Source organism: Lipotes vexillifer, unplaced genomic scaffold, assembly GCF_000442215.2.
Source record: "Lipotes vexillifer unplaced genomic scaffold, Lipotes_vexillifer_v1.1 scaffold478, whole genome shotgun sequence".
NCBI lineage: Eukaryota > Metazoa > Chordata > Mammalia > Artiodactyla > Lipotidae > Lipotes > Lipotes vexillifer.
Window position 1 is genome coordinate 1,939,120 of NW_006779682.1, and position 6,918 is coordinate 1,946,037.

Below are 6,918 nucleotides of genomic sequence, written 5' to 3' on the forward strand. Positions count from 1 at the left end.
CATAACTGTGGAGCCCACCAGCAACCCCCCGACCATATCTTACACGTAGGCACGTGCTCATAGTCTGAAGTCCAGTTTTCAAAAGTATCTGCAGCTTTCATGGCATTGTCCATGTTCAGAAGTAGAGGATGGGGACACGCATGGGAAAGGAAGTGTGGAAAAACATAGGGGGACCTGTGAGCTGGTGGGAGACCCCAAGTGGCTGTCATGCCGATGCTGGATGGTGGCTCCTTCCAGGTAGGGCAGCTAAAGGTTTGCATTTCTCTTCTTCAGTGAGCCTGAGAGTCTCCCAGCTAAAGAGTCTTTGGGGTTAAGAAGGGATCTGTAAGATGAGAAGGCTACTAGAGCAGCTACTATTTGTTGCCAGCCCCATTTCAGTTCCCCTCCTCTCTCAGTGTTAAGTGTTTATTCGTGTCCCCTTAGAATTCATATATTGAAGTCCTAACCCCTAGTATCTCCAAATATGACCTCATTTGGAAACAGGGTTTTTGCAGAGGGAATGAGTTAGAAGGACGTGTTACTGGAGTCGTGCAGCCCTCAATCCAATAGTAGTGATGTCATACAAAAAGGAGAAATTTGGACACAGACATGGAGCGAATCAGTCTTGTGAAGACAGAGATTGGAGGTATGCTTCCACAGCCAAGGGAAGCTGGAAGAGGCCAGGAAGGATTCTCCCCTAGAGTCTTCAGAGGGACCATGGCCCTACCAAAACCTTGATTTTGGGTTTCTGGCCTCCAAAACTGTGGTAGAATAAATTTCTGTTCTTTAAATCACCAGTCTGTGGTACTTTGTTACACAAATGCACTCAGTGATAACAGAGATCTTTTGCAGAATCTTGTGTTTGAGGGAAGCGCACCACAGCTAGGTCACCCGCTCCAGCAGGTAAATCCTAATCTGTCTACACTAGTGGATGTGAACTCTAGTCTGAACCAACCAAGGACAGCCTTCTCCCTTTGAGCATAATTGGTTTAAGGATGGGCATGTGACCAGTTTTGGTCAATGAAATGTAAGAAATCCTTTGTGATATTTTTGAAAAGATTTCCTTATTCTTAATTGTAGACTCAGCAGGAGATGTTCATCTCTTAATTCTTGGCCCTATCTGGAGGTGACACCTCCAGATACTCTATCATGGCAACCATTTTAGCACCATCTTGAGGATAAACCAAAACATAAAGGAAGGTGGAGCCAAGAAAACCAGAAAAGTTGAGATTTATCCCTAAGCTACTGCATTTGCAGTCCCCCCGCCTCTGAATTCATCACTGTGAGAGGACCAATTACTTGATTGCTTTTCTGTCTGAGCCAGTGTGGGTCAGGGTTTTCTTATTTGCGGCTGGAGGCATCGAAACTAAATAGGAAATGGACAGATCATCAGCAGGTAATGGGGCTCAGTTCAGTCATACTGCTCCCCCCAGCAAGTCAGGCTGAGATCAATACCCCTGAGAGGTTGAGGAGTCTTATTTTGGTTGAGGAACCCCATCCAAATTGGCATTCATAGCATGATACTCTGGGTTGGGGTAAGAGAGGTCTGTGGAGGAAGGACAGCTGAGGGTCAGTGGCAACCGAAGGCCTTGGGCACATCCCAGAGCAGGGAGGTCGGTACCTGGTGGAGGGAGAGTGGTGAATACCAACAGCATTTTTTCAATGTTACTGGGGCCAGTATCCCTCCGAGGGAAAGAACGTGTATTTTCTCCCCTTACTTACTTACGTCTTTTTCCTCCTTCTGTTTGGAGGCCCCCTTCTACCATCAACTGAAAAGTTATTTCTGCCAGTTTGAGGTAATCTCTGCTATTTCAAGGTTTCTCAGTTGATTTAAGATCTTTCCTCTCCCATGGCCTCCTGGGGGCGGTGGCATCAGTGCTGTGGGTCCTCAGTTATCTGTCACCCTCCGTGCTGGCATCCGCTGAGATGCCTACAGTCCCATCTGGTCTCTGGCCATGGGATCACTGCCTAGTGACCCACAGGAGCCCCTCTTGGTCCCCCAGCTGCCCCTTGTCAGATCTGTTCACTTATCCAGTCAGCAGTATTCACTGAGTATCACCTGATGTCAGGGACTGTACTAGACACTGCTTATTCCTTGAACAAGTTTCCCAGCATGAAGCATACATCCCCATGGGGAGAATGACATGCAGATCGGGATGTAACATAATGCCCTGCAGAGAACAGAATGAAGTAAGGAAACGAGGGGTGCACGTGCTCGGAGAGAGCAGCCCAGGCAGATGGAAGGGCAAGTGCAAAGTTTCGAGGTAGAAGTGGGTTACATCTGAGAACTAGTGGGGAAACCATTGCGCTCGGAGTGCAGTGAACAAAATGAGACCATAGAGCTAGGCAGGGGCTAGATCCATGGTCAAACTTTGGACTTGATTTTAAATATGATAAAATGCCACTGGAGGATTTTGAGCAGAGGGAAAGCATTATAACAACTATAGCTACAACTTATTCTAAACGCTTATCTAATTCAGACAATAACGCTCAGAATTGTAGGTTATGTCTGACTTATAGGAGGCACAGAGAGAGGCCGGGGAGCCTCCGGCAGAGCAGGTGGGAACAGTTGCCGCTGTCCCGAGGGGAGACTAGGAAGGTTGCATCTCCCACGGTGTCCCAGGCGTTCACTCCGATTCTACTTCTCATGCCCTGTGGTTAGAGGGGCGCTGCTCAGGAGCCCAAACAGGTCCCTCCAGGCCCCATTCTGAGCTGTTAGGGCTCAGGATTCCTTTAGGAGACCCTCACGTGTGACCAGCTCTCCTTCTCTCCTGAGTCTCCGTCCCCACCCCTAACCCCACCCACTTCCCCAGTTCACCTGGTACACATTTCTGCAGTCTGTCCAGATTTGCACTCTTGCTTCTAGCTTACTAAGCTGATAGCAAGAAGCAGTGCTAGTGGTTTCTACCGCCCTTTCCTATCATGATAGACCTCACTCGACAGTTTGAGAACCATGTGGGTATTTATTTTGCTGGTTACTGAGTTTATCTATTCCAAGTAAGCATCCTGGAACTGAGGAAATAACCATACGATGAATTTAAAGATTTGTTATGTCCACTGTAAGCTGGCCCTAAACCAAAACACACTGATTCCCTGACCTAAAAAAAAGCCCCTACCCTGATCCTTGGGCCAGGGTAATCTTTTGGTTCTTTAAAAATTAGTGTCAGTTCAGGGTCACCACCCCTATACTAAATGAGTCATTTTTGTTTGGCCGCTTTTAAGATTTTCTTTCTCTTGGGATTTCAGAGTGTGACTATGATGTACCTGAACGTTGTTTCCTTTGTATTTGTGTAGATTTGGATTGAGGAGTTCCTTGGACCTTTAAGCTGATACCTTTTTTCAAACCTGAGGTGTTTACAACCATCGTTTTTCCAGTAATTCTCTCTTTTTTTTTTTTTTGTCCTATTCTTTCTTGCCTCTTATTCTAGGACACATATGTTAACCCACTTGATACTGTCCCAATATCAAGATTTCTGGTACTTGGATCATTTTTCTTCCATCATTTTTCTCTCTCAGCAGATTGCATATTGTTTAATCTACTTTAGTCATTACTGGCTCTCCCTTCAGGGAGAATTTATTGTGATGTAAATTATAAGTCAGAGCTTATATGTTTTCCACACATGGTTAGTCAGTTGTCCTAACATCATTCACTGAGCATCTCATCCTGTCCTTACTTTCTGAAATAACAATTTCATTTGAGGGAAAGATATTTAAGAAAATGAGGTCTCAAGTCAAACTTCCTGGTTAGCTCTGCTAATTGCTAGCTGTGTACCTTGGACAAGTTACATAAGCTTTATGTGTTTTAGTTAGTTAGTTCTCCAGTCATCTCAGACTGTTGTTGTGGGCATGAAATGAATTAGCATAAACATATAAATCACCCAAAACATAGGAATAAAGTTGGATCCCCACCTCACACCATATACAAAAACTAACTCATAACAGATAATAGACTTAATGCAACAGCTAAAACTATAAAACTTTTAGAGTAAAATATTGGAGTAAATTTTTATGTCAGTGACATGAGAAAAATTACGTAATTTGGACTTTATAAAAATCAAAACACTCGTGCATCAAGAAAATGAAAAGACAGCTTGGAGAATGTGTAAAAATATTTGTGAATTGTATATCTAATAGGATATTTGCATCTAGAACTCTTACAACTCAATAAAAACACAAATAACCCAATTAAAAAATGGACAAAGGATTCGATAAGACTTTTATCTAAAGAAGACATACAGATGACCACTAAGCACATGAAAAGATGCTCAACATCATTAGTCATAGAGAAATGCAAATCGAAACCACAATAAGATACCACTTCATAGCCACAAGGATGGCAAAAAACAAAACAAAAAAACAGACAAATGTTAGCAAGGATGTGGAGAAATTGGAACACTGTACGTTACTGGTGGGAATGTAAAATGGTCAGTCTGCTTTAGATAGCAGTTTAGCAGTTCCTCAAAAAGTTAAACATACAGTCACCGTATGACCCAACAATTCCACTCCTATGTATATACCTAAGATAAATAAAAACATATGTCAACACAGAAACTCGTACATGAATGTTTAAAGCAGCACTATCCATAATAGCCAAAAAGTGAAAACAACTCAAAGGTCCATCAACTGGTATATGGATAAACAAAACGTAGTATATCATATAATAGAATATTATTCAGTCCTACGGACACTTGAAGTAGCAATATATTCTACAACATGGATAAATCTTGAAAGCATTCTAAGTGAAAGAAACCTGGCACAAATGACCGTATATCATAGGATGCCATTTATATGAAGTGTCCAAAACAGGCAAATCCATAGAAACAGAAAAAATATTCGTGGTTGCCGAGGGCTGGGAGGATAGGCCAATGGAGAGTGACTGCAAATGAGAACAAGATGTTGTATGGGGGGGATAAAAATGTTTTGGAATTAGAAAGTGGTGAAGGTTGCAGAACACTCAACGGTACACTTGAAACTCGAGTTTTATGGTATGTGAATTATACTCAATAAAGCTACTATTTCTAAAAATTCCAGACTATCTAGCAACTTCAGGTGAACCTGTGCAACGGTTGTTAAGAGTTTAGGTTTTGAAGTTAGATAATCTGGTTTCAAACCCCAGGTTCATGGCTTCTTAGTTATGTAAACTTGGGCAAGTTCTCTAACCTTTCCAAGCCCTGTGTTCCTCTTCTGTAAAATGGAGATAATTGTGCCTACTGTCTAAAGCAGCAGTCCTCAACCTTTTTGGCACCAGGGACTGTTTCATGGAGGACAATTTTTCCATGGACCCGGGAGGGGTGGGGGATGGTCCAGGCAGTAATGCGAGCGATGGGGAGCGGTGGAGAGCGGCAGATGAAGCTTTGCTCGCTGCTCACCTCCTGCTGTGCAGCCCATACCACTACCAGTCCGTGGCCCAGGGGTGGGGACCCCTGGTCTAAATCTGGGAGGATTAAGTGATAGAATATTCTGACAACAGAGTGTCTGAAAAAGAGGAAAGATAAGCTCTTCATTAGTGGAAGCTGCTGTACTCAGGCCCTAAATGCTCATGGATACTTTTGCATTGAGTTGTCTTTTTACTTTGTTTCGTTTTCTTTTCTTTTTAATTTCTACACCCTTGTCTTGTGGTTAAATAACTGTATCAGTACAACACGGTTAAAGATTTGATAGGGCAACACTTGCCTCTCTTCTGACGGCTCCAAGGTCAACCCTCCCTCATCTCTGTTACTTGACATTGTCTTTGCTCTGCTCACGTGTTTCTTCTTCCAGATAAGCTTTTGTCTATTTCAAAAACGATCATGGGGGGTGATTAAAATTTCATTTGATTTATAGAATAGCTTGGAGTGGGGGACACACATCTTTATAACACTGGGTCCTCACACTTGTGTGCCCTTTACTGAGGATGTAAGATTGTCCCCATTTTCCCTCTTTCTACTTGTGTGTCCTTGACTGAGGATGTAAAATTCTCTCCATTTGGAACATATACATGTCTTACTGTTTTTTTCCCCACAGAATTTTGAATTTTGTATACGCTATTTTAAATAGATATTTTGCCTTTCCCTTTTACTTGTATAGTTGAATCCCCAGATCTTAATAATTTTATATTATTATTGGACTCCAGTTTATGTTTGAATGCTTTTTCAGCATTAGAAGCTTCATGGTGGGGTGGTCTGTGACAGGAAGACTCACAGATACATGCATTTCAGTTTCAACCCTAGTTGACTAGTTCTTTCATTCGTTCAAAAACATTTGCTGAGTTCCTGCACGTACCAGGCAGTCAGTCGAGCATATGGGCTGGGGTCTCAGAACTCTGCACTCCCACCTTGTTTCTGTCCATGCCTTCCAGCCATGGCCCACCAGGTATACACAGGTAGTGGAACAAGTTGGGTTTATTCTTGTCCTGAGGGAGAACACACACCATGGGGACCAGTGAGGTGTCTTAAGACGGTGTCAGAAAGGACGTATTATATACATGGGCCTATGTTAGGTGATCTGGGGAAAGGTCAAGGAAGCAGCACTTGGCTCTGGATTGGATGCTGTTGGCAGTGGGGGTGATTCTATGATTGGGCATCTTAACGAATCTCATCCATAAGTGGGGAGGAATAGAGTCAGCCCATAGCTGTGGTTAGTAAAGATGCAGTGGCCACTCATATTATCCAGGAGAGTGGATGTTTGGCCATTTTGTTGTATATTTGGATAATGTTCATGCTATTGTCTGTATTCAGATATGATGAAGGGGTGGGCTTGCTTCATCTTGATCCATCTCAGTCACAGAGTGGCCTTGTCTGCTTTGGTGTTCTGTGAAGTTGTTTACATTCAACGAGAGAACACCAAAGACCCAGCTGGGAAGCCCCAGCCAGCTCAGCTCCTGGACATCAGGGGCTGCCTTTCTCTCTCTCATGGCTCTTAATCATTACTGTCACATCATTGGTTTTAACATAATTCCTT